The sequence below is a fragment of the Cricetulus griseus genome (assembly GCF_003668045.3).
Source record: "Cricetulus griseus strain 17A/GY chromosome 1 unlocalized genomic scaffold, alternate assembly CriGri-PICRH-1.0 chr1_1, whole genome shotgun sequence".
Taxonomy (NCBI): Eukaryota; Metazoa; Chordata; class Mammalia; order Rodentia; family Cricetidae; genus Cricetulus; species Cricetulus griseus.
Window position 1 is genome coordinate 7,393,007 of NW_023276807.1, and position 22,940 is coordinate 7,415,946.

The following is a 22,940-nucleotide window of genomic DNA, read 5'->3' on the forward strand; positions in this document are numbered from 1 at the left end:
AATGTCCTCGTGGTGTGAGTGGGTATCCTTTGGGTATATGCCCAAAAGTAGTATTGCTGGGTCTTGAGGTAGATCAATTCTCAGTTTTCTGAGAAAACACTATATTGATTTCCAAAGTGGTTGTACAAGTTTTCACTCCCACCAGCAATGGAGGAGTGTTCCCTTTACTCTCCATTATAAGCTGTCATCAGAGTTTTTGATCTTGGCCGTTCTGACAGGTGTAAGAAACTATCTCAGAGTTGTTTTGATAGGGAATCAAGGGGATACAAATTGGAAAATACTTTCTTTATTCAATAGCTACATTACATACTCATAAAATGATTGTACCAATTATATCATCTCAAATGGTTTTAGAATGCTCACTACCTAAAATGTTTGAGACCACAAATACTTCTGATTTCAGACTCTTTCATAGTTGGGAATATTTTCCTATGTAAAATGAGATATCTAGGGGAGGAACTCTATTCTAAATCTGAAATTCATTTCTGTTTTGTGTTTTACATTCCTAACCTGCAGATAATCTTATTCAGTGCTTTAGTGCACATATATTTGACTGAAACTTGATGTGGTATATTCTACTTGCAGAACCCTATCATTGTTCTGACAAAGTTCAGAATTTTGGAGTATTTTTAATTCAGAATTTTCAGATTAGGGCTACTCAACCTGAAGAACCAGGTTTCTCTGTGCTGAAAACAAAAGCTGATTCCAAGTTTCCTACTAAATAAATAGAAGTAGAGTAAGAGGAGTCTGGGCATACAGATGCTGGAGGAGGACAGTCCCTGAGCAGTGAGCTAGGTCACCAGCAGTTCCTGCAACCTATCCGGGATGGCCACCTGGACAAAGAAGGAAGCAACCTGGAACAGAGAAGCAACAATATTGGGATAGGCTTGTAAGTGACATAATGTAAGTCAATAAAAGACACTAGTCTTTGCTGTCATTGTCCTTACTCTAAGTCACATTTGCTGACATCTTGGTCATTTCAGCAAGATACCTGGTATTTTACTACAGAAAAGAAAGCAGAGGTTCTTGCAAGTTAAGAAGTTTGAGATCTTGAAGGAGTTACTAAATTTGTCTTTGAATTCTCCCACTCTTCTTGTTTAGCTTAACTGATATTTTTGTTATCTCCTCATCCACCTGACACTTTCTTTTAGAAATACTGAAGACAAGTTTTATTTTAAGACTTCTGAAAACAAAAGTTAAATATTGCAAACTCTGACATTTGATGATGATGATTTTCGAAAGAAAATTATCCATTATCACAAGGCAATAAAGTCAAATGAGCCAGTGCAAATGGAAGTTACTGTTTACTTATGGAAGTGGGTAAACTACAACAAAGATAAGTCACATGATAAGCAGATTTCCAGAACAATCCATTCATTGTACTTCCTGCATCAAAAGGTGAACATGGGGTTAGGAAGATGGCTCAGAAGATAAATATGCTTACTGCCCTAGCTTGAAGACCTGTATTCAAATATTCTGCCTAGTTCCAGGTTCAATGAGACACCCTGTCTCAAGGGAAGAAGGCAGGGAGTGATAGACCAAGACATCTGGTATGTTCCTGTGGCTTCTACTCTTGTGTACGTGTACATATACTTACACATGTGTGCACTTGCATAGCACACTTGTACAGACATAATCATATACAAAGAGAGAGATAGATGAAAGCCATCTCTCAGTTACCTTTCCATTCTCTTCTGAAACAGACAATAGACCACAAGAAGAGAAATAAGTTAGATTGTATGGCTAGCCTCTCTATACATTCTTTTCTGGAATAAATATACAAACCAACTTCAGTTTTGGTGAATTTGCATAACTTTCTCAATGGGTACATGCTTTTCTGGGTCAACATGACCAAAGGTGTTTGGTTATCATGAAAATTATTGACATTTGTGTTTGATTTCGTACCTCTGCTATCTTTCAATGATACTATCAGTTCCGTTCAGCTTTCTTTATCGAAAAGATAAGTTACCTTTGAATAGAAACAAGTTATCACTTTTCTTTGCAATGTCTTTAGTGGAAAAAGTAGAGATCGCCATGCAGCAATTCTATGTCTTAACATAAACACCACTTTATAGAATTCTCAGGTCCTACCTTCTCTAGGCACTGTACCCTACTATGTCTAGGCATTATTATCCTACCTTCTCTGGGCATTTTATCCTGTGGGTAAGACTTGTGTTTGTTTTTGTTTTAATATCTGTAATTCTTCTTTGAAACTATGCTCATGTCAATTATTAGAAATTCATAATCCATGGAAACAATGGTATAAATCCATTTCATACTGGTATTGAGGGCTATTGTATCACCTGCTAGAGAGATCACAGCCTTGCCTTTCAATTTATTCATCTCTGATCTTCATAAAATAGACTAAATGTTTGGTAAAGTGCTCTGATACGAAGCAAATGATGTTGTTTCAGTTCTACAGTGCAACACTCATAGGATGGAATACAAAACAATGTGGTGACATCTTTGACTTAACATTTATACAACTAAATATGGCAAAAGCTCACATTTGACATTTCCTGTATTGCTGCCTTCCCATTGAGCTTTCAAAAAAAAAAACCTAAAAATTCCAGTAATACTTCTTCCCTATATCAGTTGTCTTCCAGTGTAATGTTTCTGTGTAAAACTCTATTGCTTTTTAATGGTTTTCCCAAGTATAACAAAATACAAGGGTGGAAAACATATTTATCAGCTTGTCTGCCAAATGAAAGCTGAGCCCCATGACTAAGCAAATTTCTACTTGTTAATACTTAGTGAAGATACTCACCCTCTTTTGCATGGTGCCTGTTTTGCAAAATGGAGAGAATAGAAATAACTTACATACTCTGTGAGAAGGCTACATTGTGTATTTAATCATAGGGATTGTAGTGGACTCACATGCTGTCTGTAAAATATCATCATATTTTTCTTACAAGGCTCCTTAGAATATGATGACTCATTCATTCAACCTTCATTTTCCAAACTGCTTCCCAAAAGGTGACTTCCCAGCATCTATCTGCCACGGTCATAGCCACAAAATCCAGTTCTGACTAATGGAGTGAGTGAGGAAGTTTCTCAGTTTGGATTCTACAAAAGGCTTTGCAGCTGTCACATTATCTTTGGCCAACCTTTTCCCTTCTTGGCCTGACACACTAGCAAATGTGCAGAAAAGCATACGCCAATAACAGTTGTGGGGAAGAGGACCAGGAGACACAGACAATGGAGTAGGATGCTGAAAAGATCATGTCTGCAAAGGTTTAATAAACCTTCGTGCCATCCCTGCTTGGTCTATCCTCGGGCCTCCCAGTATCCACAAGAAACAGAATTATTTCTTTAAGGTATGAGGGGCTTTATTTCTCAAATGACAATATAATACAAGAAGTGATAAGAATGTTATTCATTAACCTTTATACTTGGTAAGTTTCTTTTCATGTATATGTGTGTATACTTGTGTGCAGATGTCTTTGCAGGTCAGAAGAGGGAGTTACAGGTGTTGGTGAGCCACCTGATATGGTTGCTGTGAACCAAACTGTAGTCCTCTGCAAGAGCAGCAAATGCTCATATCATTGAGCCAGCTCTCCAGCCCCAAAGTTTTTTGTGGGTAAAGGCTACATGTCATTTCTCCAGTGCTGCTGCAATAACAATAATTATATAGCCATGTTATATTCATGGAAACAACTAATAGTCCAATATGACAACCACTATCCTAGAAAAACAAGACCATGTTCTTTTTTTCTCCTTGAGGATGAAGCTTGAGAGAAATGGGGATTTAGCATGCCTTCTGCACATAAGGTAAGCATTCTAGCACTGAGCTGTATTCCCAACCCCAAATCCATGAACTCTTTGAATTAGAACAGCTGTCTCTGCTAAATTCAGGTAGACTGCAACAGATTATATTGGCCATCTACTGCTGTATAACAAACTCTGCACACCTCATGGGCTGGAAAGAATGCATGTTAACTGTCGTTAATTCCCTGTGAGTCGGAACTCAGGACTGTCTTCCCTAGAGATCTGGCAAAGCAGCAGTGGAGGTAGTTCCTGGAAGGCACACATGGCCAAACTTCTAGAATCATCCACTCTGCTCCAGAGGTGACACCCATGAGTCTCCAACCAGGTGTTCCTGTCACAAACAGTTGGCTTCCCTACATCCAGTAATAGGATTGAGGGGTAAAGAAAGAGTTTGTGGGAGGCTGTGAAGGTGGGTCAGAGTTGCTAACTTGCCTGCCACCCAACCATGAGGACTGAATTCAGATCCTGGGTGCCCAAGCAGAGGTCTGGCCTGGTGGCACTGATCTGTAACCCCAGCACTGAGGAAGAGAGACAGATTCCTAAAGCTTATAGAGCAGCTGTCAGGGTTAATTTGAAAGACTGGGACTCTGAATGAATGAATGAATGAATGAATGAATGAATGAAAAGATGGAGAGTGATTGAGGAAACCAACAGACATTGACCTCTACTTCAACATATATGTAAGCATACCCCATATATTCACATGTAAATACAAACATACATGCACTCTACACACCCTAATAAAAGAAAAGACATTGATCCAAGACAGAAGCTATTGTGGTTTGATGGTACAATCTCAGAAATAGCTTCCCATCATGTCAATGTCCACCAGAAATGAGCCTATAAGACCAGAAAATACAATTAAACTCAGAGGTCATATGAGGAGAAGGGGATATATAAACCCTCCTGGCACTGGAATGTATAACCTACATTTTTACCATCATGGTGTTACTTCAGGGAGTAGCGATGTCACTCTTGAGTAATTCCAGGGTCTAGTATCAAAATCTAAGATTGAAAATCATTTCTGGCTATTACAACTCAGATATGATATGTTTCCCCAAATGTCCCTTATGTGGCAAGCTAACTTGCCCCTGCCACGGTGTTCATAGGTGGGGCTTTGGGAAGGGATTGGGTTGAGGGCTCTAACTTCATCGATGGATTAATGTGTTGATGTTTTCACAACTGACACTATCGTTAGGGATTCACAACACAAGGTGTGAGGCAGAAGATCAATGGGGACATTTACCAACCAAACTTGACATAACCTCCCCAATAAGGGCTGCAGCAATGACTCAGCAGCTAGCATGCTTAGTGCTCTTGCAGAGGACTCTGTTTCAGTTCCCAGCACTCAGTTCACAGCTAACTGTAACTCTAGTTCCAGGGAACTGACACCATCTCCTGGCCACCTCAGTGGTCTGTATATATATGGTATAGATAATCGTATGCGAGCACACAGATACACATGTAGTTAAATAGTTTAATCATTTCTTAAAACGCCTATAAAATCACTCTTGTAGTATGGGAAAGTTCACAGATTTCCATCATGAACCATCAGTATGAATCTGCTCTTACAACTCCTAGGGGTTTTCTCGCAGTGCCGACTACTCCATGAAGAACTTAGGAGAGGGGACTAAAAGCCTCTGACACTGGAATTTGCCTTCCATATATTTACCATCGGGCCTGTGCTGTTATTCCAGGGAGTAGTAATGTCATTTTGGATAATTCCAAAGTACACCATCAAAGGCAAAGGTTGAGAACTCTTCCTGGCTGTGACAACTCAGAAACATCATGTCTCCTGAATAGTCTCCTGTGTGGCAGGCTAACTTCCCAATAGTGTTCATAGTGTTAATGGGTGGGGCTTTGGAAGGGACAAGACTAAGAGAACTCTAACTTCAGCAATGCCCTAGTACATTGATATCCTCACAAAGGACACCATTGTTCAGGAGTTGTAGAAGCTCTAAGGAGTGCAGTCGGTGGGAGGAAATATGTGGTCGGGCATGCCTTTGAGGATTGTGCCTTACTCTGGCTCCTTCTTCTCCCTGTCTATCTTTCTGCTTCTTGTCTGCCTTTATGAAGTGAGCCGCTTCTTTACACACACACACACACACACACACACACACACACACACACACACACACACACACACACACACTCCCACTGCTGTGATATTCTGCAGAGTTTCAGGAAAAAAAATAAAATAAAACAATGAAAAAATACAAACTGAAGTATTTGTTCCTGAGTTCAGTACTCTGCAGGCATAGTTCATCCCCTTTGAATTACCATGTGGAAGAAACACCCTGGAGCAGAGCATTGTGGCCACATCCTTGCAGCTTCCCTGTGGACTAGCCACTTCCTGCATCAGGCACCTCACCCTACACTTGAGCTCCAGAGGGAACCTAAAGGCATCTCCAACCTAGATTCCCAAGCCCCCCTCCTGGATATGGTCCCCAGGAGAGACTGCATGCCTACTTTTTGGCAGCTGCTATCAGCACTCATTTGCATCAGGCAGACGGAGGACCAGTGCACTGCACCTACACTCTCTGTCATCTCTTATCACATTAGTGCGATATCACATTAGTCTATTAGAGTGCCGTGACAAAAAGGTGTGAGAGCACGCAGCACCTGTCACAGTAGTGATTTGAAATACTGGGTTTAGCCAGCTTCAGGTGGCATTAGTGCCAGTAACTCATCCGTGCAGACTAAGTTCATTTATTTGTACCACATAAATGAAGGTGTCACAGACAGGCTATCATTAAAGACAACTTTCTCCTAACAGAGTTGTTGGAGTCAGAAATGTCTCGGATTAGAGACCCTGCTACGGTGCTTCTCCGCTGGGAGAGCTTTCAGCTTCCCCCTTTGCAGTGCTGAGCTCACCAGCCACCTTCCCCATCATCACTTTCTGCATGTCTCTATGTGTGAAGATAGATAGTGTCACTACTTGCAAACAGGAATGTAAAGGCTTTCTTGTGCTCTAACTGCATCTGAACTTGGTTCCTGAACATGACTGGGGATACGCTGACAGAGCAGGGTCAATCTTTTCTTCCTTTTCACCACAGCATCAGCATCTGGATTTCCCTGGGTCAGAAGACTAGAGGAAGCTATGCTCTTCCTTCCCTGATGATTCAGTAGTCTCTGCTCTGACCGATGAGGAGATGAGTCAGCATAAAAGGTATTGGCAGGTGAGGGGACTGGATAAGCCAATCCCCTGTAAAGCACACAGTTGCTTATTGCATTGAGTAATGGTCTCACCCATGGTGTATGAGGATATGAAGCAGGTAAATTAAAAACTAACAGTAGGCCTTTAAATCTAAAAATAGGAGTAAGGATATGACACAACAAATCTGGATTTTGAACATTTTGGTTTGTAATCAATATTATTGCTTGATCCCTCAACAATAAATTCTGTTTATTTCTACACTGCATGCTAAAATATGGGGAAATACTAAGAAGTACCAGGTCCTTGAAGCTGACAGGCTATTTGATAATCATGGCTACCAAGAAGTACCAGGTCCTTGAAGATGACAGGCTATTTAGCAAATATTGTCATTGATAATGATGGCTACCAAGCCGGGATGACAGTGGACAACTCAAGACATAAGGGGAAAAATAAAACAGGGGCACAAGATACAGTCACAACTGAGTAGAACTATAGGAGAAGAGATAGCACTCTCCATTCTCTGCTTTCATTTGGCCATCCTATGAGGTTGAAATGTTTAGAAGGAATGAGAAGTTATTTCCCAATTCTGAATTCCAGAAAACTAGTATTCTTGATCAGTTTAAAAAAAAAATAGGTACATCCTCCAAACCAAACTCATATACCCCTCCATTCTCTGTAATCTTCTTTAAATGTGTTATATACAATTTTAGATTTAGAGGCTGGGCAAAATTCTTGCTTGATGAACTGTTAGGTGCTATTGTCATCCATGGTGCTAGACATATGAGTCTGCATGTGACAAAATTCATTTTAATGTTCCCATGAAATGTTGTTGGTGAGATGTCATTTATGTAGTGTATATCATAAGTAGAGTTTTCATATTCATATGTCTATATGTTTTTAAGAACTGAATGACCGAACACCCACATATTGAGCCCCAATAACCAATGTGAATATCTGAGGTACAATCTTTGGAAATTAGTGTCTTTTGACTTAGAGGGAGAAAGACCCACCCACCCACCCCCCAAAAAATGTCAGGGTGCTAAATGAAACGAAGCTAAGTCAGCACTCACCAAGAATCATGTCAACCAACACTTCAGTCTTGGACTCCCAGCCTCTGGAATTGGGTAAATGAATGATGTTTTTCAAGCCACCAGTCTGTGGCATCCTGTTGTAGCAGCCAAAACTGACTCAGGCATATGCTACCCAATTCTAAGCTTTCTTATTGATCAATCTCACTAATTTCTCCACATATTCTCCTAGTAGTCTTCACATATGATCCTGTGATTCTATAGTATATCTTGTTTATCACTTTTATGTATCCTATAGCTCTTATTTACCACCCATCCCCCACTCTACTCTGCAATTACCTCCAGCACAATACCCAATCCTAACGGAATCAGTAAAACTCTTGTCGTTTTCTGATCCCCAGGGAAAGCTTTTACACTTGATTCCTAAATATAGTACTTGCCATAGGCTTTTTATAGATCTTCTTCAAGTTAAGGAAGCTTTTCTATTCCAAGTTCGTTGAGTTTTTCTAAAATTATAAATGCATATTGATTTGATTTTTAAAATGCCTCCATCTACGCAGATAATCTTGTGATTTTTCCCCTTCTATTCTATTAATGTAGTGAATTACACTGCTTGATTTGTCCAGTCTTAAGTCAATTTCACATTCCTGGAAAATGACCAACCTACTGTACTGGATTCTCTCTTTTGTAATTTGCCAGGTTGGATGGCACATTGGGAATTCAGTTAGAAATTTCACTGCTCTATCAATGACTGGAGAAGGGCCTGTACATCAGCTTTCTCATGGTGAGTGTGTTGTGTGGTTATAGGCATCTGTAGGTTATCCTGGTTTCTTTCATCCTCCCCATTATTTTGTAGTTGTTAATCTAAGGAGAATCTTTTGTATGCTAGGCAAGTGTTCTAACCATGTCGTATACTCTAAACATTTATTCTTTCAGTGCCTGGAAGCCCTCTGGATCTGGAGTTTTATTTGGAGGATGTTTGAAATTACTCTTCAGCTTCTCTTAAAGATGGCAGGTTATAAAGTTTTACACATCTGCTTTAGTCAGTTTGATCCCTTACATTTCCCCCGAAATTTAACCATTTCACAACACAATTCAAATCAATCGAGGTAAACTTGTTTGTGATATTGTCCTGGCAGCTCGATAGCTACAGGCTAGCGCTCTCTCTCTCTCTCTCTCTCTCTCTCTCTCTCTCTCTCTCTCTCTCTCTCTCTCTCTCTCTCCCTTAGTGTTTCTGTTCTTGCTACCTGTGCTCCCCCTCTTCTTCTCTAGCTCCATCCCAATGAGTGTTGATGCCAACAAAGGCCCCTTTCAAAAGAAATAGGCATCCCTAGCTATACTATTTCAGGCAATTATTGTCTTGTTTTAATTTCTTTATTGTTTCAGAGTCTTACTCTGCAGCCCTGGGTAACTGGGCGTTCACTATAAACTGGGCTAGCCTAGAACTTGCCTCTGCTTCCCAAGTCCTGAGATTAAACACATGCACCACCACTCCTGGCCTGTTTTTTTAAATTTTTAAAATGCCTCCAGCTCTATGTTCGTTGCTTCTCCATCCAAAATTACTTGGGCGTAAACTGTTATCCAATTCTGAGTGTTCAGCTGAAATGTCTAGTTTGTAGTTTTTGGAAACCTGCTTCATGGGGGCTTAATGCTATAAATTTCTAAGTGTGGCTTTAGTTGCATCCCATATAGAAATGTACTTATTTATTTTCTAATTTTGGAATTCTTTTTCTCTGATATATGAGTTATCCATAACTACATTTTTTCTAAACTTCCAGACATATGGGAACTTTGCATTATATTTTGGCATTGCTTTCTAGCTTAATTGTACCATAGTAAATATAATTTATATGTATAAATTATATATATAAATTATATATAAAAATTATATATATATATGCACACACATACATCAAGACGTCTGTCTTAAACTCTCCAAGGCTTGCTGGGGAAAACTGAATTAATTTCCCAACATGCCCCACTCTTTGTATTTCCTTCTGCAGTAGAATTGGCTATAATCATCCTTCCTGTCCCGCTGATGTCATTTTGAAATCACAATGTCTGGTTTATCCAATAAATTGCAAGTAGAGAGAGTTCAGAACTCCCGCTGTCCACCCTTGTCCCAGACAGAGACAGCTTTGTCATTCTAAATCAAATCATGGAATGATGAACATGTGTCGATGGATCTCAGTGGCCCCTGGGCTCATGTCATTAGAGCATAGTTCAGACTCTGCAGTGGGTGCTGGGGACTGAACTCAGGTCCTCTGAAAGAGCACCAAACTCTCTTAACCACTGATTCATCTCTCCAGCCACTTGGATATTTTTTTAATCCATATAAAACTGTCAAAAGCCAGGTGGTGGTGGCACATGTCTTTAATCCCATCACTCAGGAGGCAGAGGCAGGCAGATCTCTGTGAGTTTGAGGCCAGCCTGGTCTACAGAGCAAGTGCCAGGATAGGCTCCAAAGCTACAGAGAAACCCTGTCTAGAAAAAAAAAAACTGTCAATCAGCCCAATTTATTTCTCTTTCATTTCCTCTGCCCCCATTTTATTTTTATCAAGTTCCAAATTCCAAATTCCACTTATACTTGTTGGTATAAGTGCTACTTCATAATCTCCTTTACAATTTCCCTTACCTTTTACCTTTCTGTGCTGTGGTCTGGAGTTAATTGTTTTTTTATTATTCCCTGCTGACTTGAGTCTTCTCAAAACCACCACCTCATAAGTCTTAATGTTTTATTTATTACAAGTTACCTGTCATGACAACCCCAATATTTGGAACCCCTAAGTAGTCTCATTTTTTCCTTTGGCTTTCATGCTCAGGAGACATGATATACTGCATGTTTCAACCAAATAGATTAATCCTGTTTGTATTGTTTTTACAAAATTGCATGGAGAAATAAATCCAGGTCCTCGTGGATGTTTGCTGTTTGGCTTCTAGGGTACCCTGAGACTCTGGGACCCTGAGGTTTAATGTTAATCAGTCACTTGAAGTGTCATTTCCACAAAGGATTTCTCTTCACTTCTAGCCCTAAAGGGCCTCAACTCAAATCTCAAGCTGCTCATAGCATCTTTCTTCATATCAGATCCTGGATGACAGTCTGTCCTGCCCAGTGCCAAGTTTGTCAAGAGCAGCACCAAGGATCTTCCTGTTCCATTATCTTCTTTATGAGTTCTCATTTATCCTGTGGAGAAAAAAAAAATAATGGCTGAGCCAATGGGTTAATAAAATGCCTTAGGCAGTCAACTTAAAAGCAGCATTTATTTGCATTCTCATCTCAGAGGCTTCATTCCACATTGCTTAGTCCTGTTTTAGGCCCAATGTTGTGGCAGAGCAGAATGGCAGAAAGAACGTTAGACAGAAGCTTCACACCTCAAGTGGTCAGAAGCAGACAGAAGGGGAACGAAGCCAACATGCCCTTTAAGGCCAGCAACCCAATGAAGCTGCCCTTCACCAAGCCCACCCCTGCAGTTTCTATTTCCTCCCCAAATACTGGAGACTAGGACCCAAGTCTTCAGTCCAGCTGTCCTTATTGGGAACAAAGTCCAAACTGTAGCTAAGGATATCAACTTTTTGGACATCTTAATTCCCTTTCATCATCCCAAGTCACAATACAGATTCTTTCTCATTGTTACAACAAAATCCCCAGACAAAAGCAATTTAAGAGAGAAAGAGCTTATTTGACCACATAGTTCCCGAGGGGTCTGGTCCACCTTGGAGAGGAAGACATGGCAGCAGGCAGAGAAGGCATGGTGGCAGGAAGAGGAGGCTGGAAGCTCACTTTACATCCGCAGTCAGAAAACGAAATGCAAATAGGATGTGGGGCCCAACTATGAAACCTTTAGCCCTTCCCACAATGACTCATCCTCCCCCCCCCCAACCCCCAGCAATGTTCCACCTTTAAAATTCCCCTCACTTCCCAAACAGTGATCAAGCCAACGAACCTACAGAGAACATTTCTCAACCAGGCCACAGCAGTATCTCATCACTGAGGCATTAGTAATAGATGATACAGAAGGACAGAAACTACCATTTGTGAGCAACTAATAGATGCCATGTGTTTATTCTGTGACATCATCCCTATTAAAGGTGTTTTGCAAGGTAGTTATTCTATCCTTGGTTTTAAACATGAAAAGCCCGAGCTTCCCAGAGACTAAGGTCATGTCTGCTACCATATAGCAGAAGCAGAATTTGTAGCACAAGTGTTTTTCTGACTGCAAAGATAGTTCTTCACTCTTTGTGTTGACCTTCCATAAGCTTGCTTTAATTAACGTGAAGAAAGAGAAATCTTGGAGCTTGTGATATGCAAATAAGAAAATAACAACCTCATGGGTTGGGACACTAAGACTCCCTCTTAGACTTCCCATATTTGGAAACCATCTACTACATAGCTCTTTGTGAAGAGTCCTTTTGAATTGCTGAGCGTTTGGCAAGCTGATATTTCATTTCATGTAGCGTTATCTTAATGTTTATATGATGAATCTTAAGACAAAGTAACAAGCAGAATCTAAACTTGTGCTAGCCAGTGAGTAGCCTGCCAACAATCTGATAATGTGATCCTCTGGTGTCGAGAAGGAGAGGACAGAGAGGAACTTGACAAATCCTCCAGGGGCTTCTGTGGCACTTTGCCATGCATGGCATCCAGGTCTGTGGCTCTTGATCCTCCACTTCAACAATAGTAACGTTATCCCTGTGTTTCTTTGAGCCACACGTGACAGACTGCATGCTAGTCAAGCACAATAGGACAAGGGGGGCGCAGAAATAGAGAAAACATAGAACATTTTAACACCTGCTATCCACAGCAGACAATTTGGGATGCGGTGAAAACATAGCAGGTTGGGGAGGTACTGCTGTGCTTTGGGAACCTCACTTTCCTTCCTTGCTAGACTCATCCAGGCAATGGTCTGTTCTTTCCAGAATCCTGGACAGCCCATCTGCCACCTAGCTTGTATATTATGCCCATATCTGCCGGTGAGCAGAATCATGTTCATGGGGACTGACCCCTCCATGCATAAAAGTACAGGTGAGGAGACCTGCTCTAGAGCCTGGTGGGTGAATTTGAGTTGGTAGACTGGGAAGAGCCATGAGACAAATTTCTTCGCCTTTTTTTCAGGAACCATCTGAGTGTATATAGAGCAAGGATTATCTCCACAGGTCCAAGACACTCCAGTCTGTGCACGCTGGTGCTCTGCTCACACTGTACCCCCTACATGGGCTTCCATTTCATTGGTTTTATACCTCAGTGAAGTCTTTCAGAGTGAGCTTCTCTTTTAGGCTGGCTTCTTTTTAGAAAGTTGAGGTAATACATGTACCCTGGAACATGGATAAAAGACAGTTAATTCTCATGCTTTAGTCCAGTGCCCTAGCACCAAAGGTTTAGGTGTCATGGCAAAAACACAACATTCTTGTATTGTGGAATAATCTTTTCTGTACAAGGTGAAGATACGTTTTTTTGCCAAGGATCCTTCTGATTGGTTTGATAAAGAGCTGAATGGCCAAAAGCTAAACAAGAAGAGGTTAGGTGGAACTTAGGGGGTAAAAGAGAGGAAAGAGAGCTGAATCTAGGTGCAGGAGAGACACCAGAAGAGACAGAGAGAAAACAGGACATGCAGAAGGAGAGGTAAAAGCCTCAAGCCCCAAGGCAGCACACAGATTGATAGAAATGAGTTCATTTAAGTTATAAAAGCTAGGTAGAAATGAGCCTAAGCTAAGACAGAGCTTTCATAATTAGTAATTATGAAAGGGGCTGGAAGTCCAAGAAAGCCTGGTACTTTCTTGTGTGCTACCTGATCATAAACTACAGGGATGGGACCCAACAATTTGGGTCTTGTCAAGTTCTAGGGGGTTCTTTCCAGTTTTGCAAGTTTGAGAGCCACTGCTTCACAGTGCCAATGAAAACAGGTAAAACTGTGGTTTTTTTTCTTTTTTTTTTTTTTTTTTTTTTTGAGATCGAACACCTAACCTTCACAGGTGATCCACAAGAGTCATTCCATTGAGCCAGTCCCTTCCACCCTCCTTTTAGGTTTTTACATTGAGACAGGTATCTCCAAATTCCAAAGGCTGCCCTTGAGTTTACTTTCTAACCAGAAGACCTTGAATTTGCCGTCCTTCTGCCTCCCAACACCTGGCACTGCAAACCTGTACCACCAGGCTGAGCACCAACATTTTGTAGTGTTGATAAGGTGAACAATTCTTCAGCAATATTTGCAGTGTTAACTGGACAGTGTGATAAAAGCATGTCTAGTTGCTAAAACCAAGCCTTTTTTTTTTTCATAACACCAGACTAACTGAAAAACAAAGATGTGTGTCACATTGGTCATGACTTTGCCTTTCATTCCCTTCTTTTTTGGTCTTTCAGAAGCTATTCGTTCATTCCCTTTTATTGAAAATAGATTTTTTTCATGCAATATATTCTGATTTTGGTTTCTCCCCACCCCCTACTGTCAATTCTTCCACCATGTACCCTCTCATCTAGATAAACATCCATTTTGTCTCTATTTTCTCAAGCCATCTCTTTCTTTTATGTTATTTCTTTATTAAACCCACACAGGGGACACCCAAGCCTGTAGATCAAGGGTCTTTTAGAATGGAGCCACTCTACTATTGAACAGTTCAGGGCTGCTTTAAGTCTTGTCTTCCCTGTTGTTTCTACACTTCCAGGTTGCTGTTTTAGGTGGAATCATTTTGTCTTAGGTAAAGCATTCTAAAACTAATTTTAGACTTTGCCAACTCAGCTGGAGAACAGAGTCCTCACCTCTGAAACCATCAAGGTTTTCCATGAGCACGCTGGTCTGCAGACCCGACTGCAAGTTCAAATCACTAGGGGAACTTTAAAGAACTCACCCATGCACTTAGCCCATCCTGAAGAAATTGATTTAGCCAGTGGGAAGATGGTTTCCCAGTATTAGCTATTTCAGAATCCCTGAAGTGATATTCTAATGCGTGGCCAGGGGACCACAAAGGCTTTGAGGACAACTTAGCTCACTGCATGTCTGAGTTTTGCTCCTTGACCTCGTAAGCCCCAGGGCAAGCAAGGGCTGCTTCAGAAGTCACTGCCTTTCAAAGGCAATTTAAAAAGACAGCCACAGAGCTCACCACCTCACATCAGAGAAAAAGAGAAAGTAAAACTGTAGTCTGCAAGCCAAGTCAAAGGAGGAATCTGAGTCTATTTAAAAGTCCTCTCGAAAGGCACCTGCAACTGACACAGGACTTTGGGTTACGGGGGAAAATGGTTTGCAGGCTTCCTATAGAATTTGGATCTCTCGCTTCTTCCCTGTCCCCAGCTGTATTCAGAGCAAACTCCTGTGTCTAATCATCAGAGCCCAAAGAGAGCTCCCTGGTGCTCTCTGAGGTAAGTGGCAGCGCAGGGGATTCTGAGCGCATGCTCAGAACCTGAACTATCAGGCAGGATGGCTTCTCTAGGGACCTGAGCCAGCTCTGAGAAAGGCGTAAAGGAACACGGGCTCCTGAGCCAGCACCCAAGGCAAGACACTGCACCCCAGCCTCCAGCTTCCTCCTGCAATTGGAGAGTGCTGGAATTTCCAGTGTTTGAGTCTCACCTTCTATTCCCTTAGTGAAAATCCCATTATCTCAAACAGCTGTGTGTCAAGGAAAGACATGAATTGTGTGTCACAACAAAAGGATGGGGGTGCGTGTTTCTCTCGGTAGCCGGAGGCAAAAACCATTTTATCTCACTTTCTTCATTTATAATACAAAGACTTAACTTCCTGCTGAAAGGGATGGGTGTCTACTACTTCAGGGTGGGAAAAGTTTGAAGATGGAAGCAAATCTCCGCAGAAGAGAGTGAAATTTGTAATTACATAGCACAAACACGTATTTAATATAGAAAATGCAAGCAGCCAGATCCCCCAAAAAACGTGTGCAAATGTGACATTAACATATTAGTTGAAATTGACCACTTCAAGATGAACAGATAAAGGGAATGGCAAAGAGGATGGTCACGGGCCCACCGCGTAAACCTTGAAATTGATTTCGGAAGCATCAGAGCTCACTACGAAAGAACTTCACTGTTTAATTAGGATGGCTTGGATCCAGAGTCTATATTTAGGATAAGCTGGAAATTATAGTGTAGAAATGAGAATCACCCAGCAAAGTCTAAATAAGGGAGAGGGGACCCAGTGGAAGAAAAGCCACAGCAAACTATCTGAGCTTTTTGTATTTTCCCAAACGCAAACCGAAAAATTCCTAAAGTCTTTACCTTTTCCTCTGAGGAATGTGTTTTGACTAAAATTCTCTGAATATTAACTTTTCTATTTGCCTTCCTCCATGTTTCGCATGGTTTCCCTCCATACCTGAGGTCTACTGGAGTCTAGATGGATTCGGCATCCTGCCCATAACACATCAGAAGACTCTCATTAAGATTCCAAATGTATAGAAACATATTTTATACCATTAATATTTTGGCTTCTTTTTGTAAGTGGTTGGCAGAAGATCCGTGGCACCGTATCATTAATTTCTTAAATATTCCTGTTTTCTTCTCATCATTGATGTATCATCAAATAAATTAGTTCAGACCCAAAATGTGACAGAGAGAAACATATGATTGATTTTTTTTTTTTAAGTTCAGGGTGTGTTTTGAATGATTTCATATAACTTACCCTGGCTTGCCATCCCATACTTTTGTAAGAGGAGCACGTGGCTACCTCTGCCCAGAACTGTGATTTTTTCAGATGTTGAGGAAGAATCTTTTATGTTTTGCTCTTTTTCTCATCTTCCCAGTGACCTGGCTCTGAACTGAAGAACGCTTGTCAGTAAGTTCACGAAACACAGTTTAAACAATCTAAATAATATACTCTGAACTGTCAGGGAAATGAGTCACCAGCAAATGGACCTTGTCAGAAAAGATGCTGTAATGAACAGTGACCATACAGACAGGAAGACACTTGGAGGACTCGGAGCTTCGAGAACAGAGTTTGAAATTCGTTCAAATGACAGCTACTTGCCTGGGCTGAAGGTCTAATTTTCAATTACAAGGAAGAAAATAGACTAAGTCCAATAGCTCTTAACCTAATTTTAACTAACATACATTGAAGATACTGAGTTCGGAGCTTGTGTATTAATTCCTCAGTCTACCACAATACAACCATATTGTGCTGTACCCCATGGTTCTGACGTCAGGACTCTCATTCAGTTTACAATTCTGGCTTTTATAAGCCTGATCACCATGTGTTCATGAATAGAAAGACCCAGTTGACTTGACTCAGTTCCCTGCTGGTCTATTCATTCCAACTGCCTAGCAGCCATAGGACAGGGACTCTGACCAAGTCATTCATTCTTTGACACATTACCCAATGCTTATTGCATGCATTCTACAGACAAAGAAACTGAAGTGTGATTTGGCGACTTGGTGCCAGAGCCCCCATGCAGATTCACATTTCCTATGCAATCAATCAGGTTCCTGCCCTGGGTCTCCATTGAGATCATTTTGGAAAGTTGAAGCCAATTGGTCCAGGAGTTGTCTAATATTCACATGAAAAAAAGGAGGGGGCACTTTTTGGTGTCTTGGAAGTACTTCAAAAGCCAAGCTCTCAGTCATGGTTCTCTTTTGTGGGGATAGCAGGGCAGCGGTAAACACTATATGTTGTTGTTATTGTGATTGTCTATCAAATTATCTGATGTCTGAAGGCAAGCTTGGTGGTTGTTTTACTTCAAATTGAAAACCCCAAGTCACACACACACACACACACACACACACACACACACACACACCACATATATACAGACACACGCACACCCCACACACACACACAACACACAATAACAATAAAACAAGCTCTCTAGTGTATTTTAGCTAGTTAGCTAGAGAGATGGGTTGTGAATTCCACAAAGAAATCGAACTAAGCTGTTGGAAGAACACCAGTCACTGGAACACTACATGCTGATCTACATAAACGAGTGAGTAGTGTGGAGCCCTGGGGAAGAACCCTGTGCATCATGATCCACAGGCTGGCTGGAAGCCTGTCCTTTCGCATGTGCAGTAGCCCTGTGTTTGACAGGAAAATGCTGAGAACTCCAAGAAAAGAAAGGCAAGGTCATTGCTAACACAAACTCCAGAGAAGGAAATGGTGTGCCCAGCACTGCCACCAGGTGGCCATTCCTGGAGGAGATTTCCCAAGTAAAAAGCAGAAACCTCCTGGGAGTTTACTAACGATTAGAATGTAATCAACTCTCAAACCTAGTCTCAGTACACTGCTAAATGACACTGGAGGAGTCAGTCAGCCAAGCCTAGAATTTGAAATTTTAGGGGGGAAAAGTAGTCCATTGTCTTCAGCAAATTAATGGTAAGAAGGGGGAAAATGAATGGATAGTGCTAAGAAGCAGGAAGAAGGGAAAATACTTCAAAAGATAAAGTGTACACCAGTAAAACACACCAAGGTGAGGGGCTCATCTGTATCCTGATTCCAGCAAGCAAACTGTGAAAATGGGAGTGTTTGAGGGGTCTGGGGAAATGTCTCAGTCGGTAAAGTATTTACTGCATAAAGGTAACCTGAGTTTAGCTCAACAGAACCCATGTGAGAAAGCCTATATCTGCAATCCCAGTGCTGAGAAGTCAGGGCCAGGAGGGTCCTGGATATCACTGGCCAGACAGTCTAGCCTGATTAGCGAGCTCCAAGTTCCATGAGATACCTTATCTTCAAAAATGAAATTATCAAGGAAGGCATCCAACATCGACCTCTGGTATACACACATGGATGCACACACACAGCATGTACAGGTGTACAAAGGAGAGTGTACACACATACACACACCATATGAACCAAAAAGCTGGGACAAGTAGTTGGGTCTGGATATCTCGTGATAATAGGAAAATGTTCATTTAGTTGATAGTGGTACTGGAGTTTACCTTTAAGGGAACACTTTAACTAATGGGGGGGGTGGCATCCATTGGTTGATGATCAAATACCAAATGCTTTAAAGCAGCTCAGCAAGGCAGGAATTTAAGAATGGATGGAAAGAGACTGGGAGACTCTCACTGGGAAATCTTCAGAATCATATAGTTGAAGGTATGTCTAAAATATGTTATAAAGACTGATAACCTACAGGGGAAATTACCGGTGATTCTAAACTAAATACTATGATATATTAATATATTTTTCAGCCAGCAAGTGGACATTTCCTGAGCTTCTCATATCACTTCATATTGGCTGCTGCTATCTGTGCTGCATTTCACAGCATTCATCATTCATCAAATCTTACAAAAGAAAGGTGGCTTTTGGAAGATTAATAGTTTAGTCAACTCCATTTTAAAAGGCTAATAGTATTAAGATTCCATTTTGTCTCCTTTGGTTAGGGGCTTTTGCTTGGCCAGTAAGAAAAATCAACATGGAGGTAGCATCGGTCTGTAGCAATCAGAATGAAGTTGAGAATGTAGTCTCAGATGCAAAACAGCTAGACTTTAATATTTTGTTTTATTTTGGAGGCATGCAAAGCAATGGGTTCCTTTATGGCATGTTCTTATATGCATGCCATTGTGCTTTGCTTATGTTTACCCCGTAACCCCTGCCTCCCCCCTTCTGCCAATATTCTATATCATTCCCCCCAAATAGTCCCCTTCTCACTTCTAGTCATTTAAACATTATAGATAGATGCAAGCACAAACAATGCACAGATAGAGGTATTTAACCTTTCCAGGTATAAGAAAGAACAAGCAGTGTTTTTTTTTTTTAAATAGAAACATCTTCAATATGAGCTGAGCAGCTGCACACATACCCTTCCCCCATGCATACCGACCTCCCCAGTGGGTCAAACCACAGATTCCTGAAGGAAGGCTGACTTCTCCTCATCTCCACACAAGGTTGCATGTCTCCCACACTACCCAGAAACCAAAATGGCATCCTGTCCCTGTCTTACAAAGCATCCATTCTTTTCTTTAAACATGTTTTCCTTTTGCATTTTTTCCACATGTTTAGAATACACCAATGTTTTTTAGCCTCAAACAGAACATGAACAACCAATTAAAGTCATCCTAATGTAATGTTTTGTCTAAGACCACATCATATGATGTTCATATATATTTTTTTATTATTTTAAAAAACCTTTTCTATCTTGGCTCAAAAATCCTACATTCTTTAAACAGTTTAAGTATGTATGTGAATGTGTGTCAGTGCAAGTAAGTGCAGGTTACCTGGGAGACCAGAAGGGGCATCATACCCTTGCTGCTGGAGTTACAGGCAGTTGGGAGATGTCTGAGATGACTAGTGGGAGAAGGACTCTGCACGGACAGCAAGCACTCTGATTGAGCCATCTATCTAACCCAGTACCTCCTCTTGCACTGGCACCATCAGAGCCCATCCCTAAAACATGGCTTACTGACTGATCTCTTTGTTTTCAAGTTATAAACACAGCCACCATTTTGTAAAATCAAAGGTGTCATGGACATTGACTTCATCCCCCAGTATATTATTCTTTGTTCTGACTACATTGACTTATTTTTTGTTGACACCATCTCTCCAAAAAACAGGAAATAGGCATGTGAGTGAATCCTCTAGTTCTCTTTTTTAAAAAATAATCACTCTCTAGACTCATCTTAATATATTTTGCTACTCCTTGGGGAAACAAAAACAAAATACTCTGAAAGTCAAATGAGCCTTTTATATTTAAATTTCAAGTACATTGATGCTCAAGATCACACCTTGTTCATTGGTCCACCAGAAGCCAAAGCAGAAGTCATTGAATGAAATCGGACCCTAGTCTCCTTTGATTTCCCGATAGTATTTTGTGAGAATAAAACTCTAACTAGTGAGTGTGATCGTTGGTTTAGAAAGTGTTATAGACTGGAAGGCAGGCAAATGTCCAAACAGGAAAGGTAATGAAGATTTTAACAAATTTTTAAAATTATTATCTCACTAAAATAGCTTCATAATCATCTCTAAAAATCTTTCTTAATTTCTTAAAACTTTGTGTTCTGTTTCATATGCCTTAGGGTGGTGGGAGAGATGAAAATATCAAATGCAGCAATACCTCTTATAAACTGAACATTTTATGTCTCTGACTCAAGATTACTTCATGGGCTTGTGCTGGAAGATTATTGGATTCTTTTGATGAGATATTGGATATTTCCAACAAGAGGGTAAGTGGTACAATACCTCTGAGAGAGACTGGCCTGAAAGCTACATTGGCTTCTTGTTTTAAGCATGTGCCTAATCTATTATTAAGCTCCAATGAGAGGCACTACTTTACAGTCTGGGCATAGAACTCAGCACAGCCATTCCTAAGTTGGTGACCAGAAAACTTAATTCCATTACTCAATTCCCCATTTTAAAACTACCATGAGTCATGCTAGTGTGCATAAGATGCATGCAATTCAGAACAGAAATAGGGTGAGATCATCAAGTAAGGCCAACCAACAGGGGGCACCCTTCCCTGTGCCACATCATAGCCAGTCCATAGCCACCCTCTTCTACTCCTGCCTGTAGGACTCTGCTCTACCCAGGAGTGGGAAATGCAGGCAGGGTGCCACTTTCCTACCTCATACCTACAGGCACCTTCCTATGTGAATCCTCTACACATATTCCCTCTGCCAAGAAAATGCCTTCCTGTGGGGGTCACTCTGCCAATACTGCATGTCTATCAATTACCCAGAAAGGCTTTTTACCCCTTACTAATCCCACTCTGTGAATATAAGATCTCGATGAAGTTTCCTTCTAACTCCTGTGCCTTTGGTGAGTAACCAGCAGGTTTTAGGGCAAAGACAAGGCCTGTTTACCTTAGTCTGGCTACTTACTATGAGTCAATATGGAAAAGGGTAGGCCCTCCAATCCATGGTTGCCCTTGCTTGATCACCAAAGTGATTCTTAGCTCCAGCTGTCAGGAGAGGTTACAGCAGGCTCAAGCATAAGGCGGACAGCCACAAGGAAGGGAACACATTTGGCCTAAAGCTCTGGCCTAGAGTGACCATCCCATCCCCAGCTATGAAGGATTGGCAGGCAAATTGGGCTTCCCGCCTGGATGCAATTAACTATGGACAGCCTCCAGGACTCCATATGCAAAGAAGCCCATAATGCTACCTTAGTTCCTTTGCAAAGACATCTTTAAAAAAAAAATCTCATGTGGGGATAGAAATATCTGAGACAAGGTGGCCTCAGCTGACCACTGGGTCACCATGGAGGCTCCTGGTCACAAACCACTATACATTAATCACCCTGACAGCAGCAGTTAGTTACAAAGCATGCATTGTCCGAAAGGAGCCCTGCATTCCCATGCTGGTATGAGAACTGGTAAGAGGAAGGATAATTGGAAGCATTTTGGGGGGTGGAGGAACTACTAATACTCCATACCCCAGCTCCCTTCCCCTAGAAATACAAAATGTCTGCATTTCATACATTCGTTTCGTAAGTATGTGTGAGACCTGATGCTGGAGAGAAACCCTTAAACAATCAGCATTCAAGAGGAAATGGAATACACAGACATTCGAGCATTGAGCAATTAAGAGAGACAAAAAACATTTAAAAACAAACGCAAACCTTATCGTCTGCTTCTAAGTGGCTTGTCACCAACTGGACAGATGCATAAGCCCACTATCGGGACATTTTGGGGAGATACTGGGTGATTGGTGGGTCCTCAGAAGTGGAATGAGAGCCTGGGCGGATGCAGCTTCATTGAAGACTGAAGGAGATGCTGGGAGGTGAGACCTTTAAGGTCCTTTGTTAACAAGGAAGGGATTCCATGTAGAAGAGAGTGAACTCTATTAAGAGGGTCACTTGATTTTTAAGACAAAAGATTACGAAAGAATCATGAACTATACATGAATCTGGTAGATCAGAACTACGCTGTGAGCTGACTAAATCCTCAACCATGTAGCAGGTTCTGCTCTATTATTTGCTGCCAAGAGAGAATAACTCTTGGTTTCAAGGCTTAAAGGGTGACCAGGGACTATTTGCCAGTGGTGGTAGGGTGTCTTATGGGATACACAGACACACTGAGCTTGAGATGAGGGGCCCTACAGATATGTCTGGGAGCCTCATCCA

At 41.2% G+C, this 22,940-nt stretch overlaps 1 long non-coding RNA gene across 5 annotated transcripts in view; it reads left to right on the forward strand.

The window, feature by feature from the left end:
- The window catches only part of LOC103159863, a 35,404-nt gene extending 14,324 nt beyond the window's left edge, over nucleotides 1–21,080 (forward strand). For 2 of the 5 annotated variants that reach the window (XR_004772506.1, XR_004772507.1), the window contains 6 exons: nucleotides 2,977–3,317; nucleotides 3,724–3,771; nucleotides 6,825–6,937; nucleotides 8,653–8,737; nucleotides 8,890–8,968; nucleotides 11,039–11,199. This is a non-coding gene — a long non-coding RNA (uncharacterized LOC103159863). Of the gene's footprint in view, nucleotides 1–2,976; nucleotides 3,318–3,723; nucleotides 3,772–6,824; nucleotides 6,938–8,652; nucleotides 8,738–8,889; nucleotides 8,969–11,038; nucleotides 11,200–19,072 lie in introns of those variants that run through there. The other 3 variants (XR_004772510.1, XR_004772509.1, XR_004772508.1) reach the window with 3 other exon arrangements.
- The last annotated feature ends 1,860 nt before the right edge of the window (nucleotides 21,081–22,940 follow it).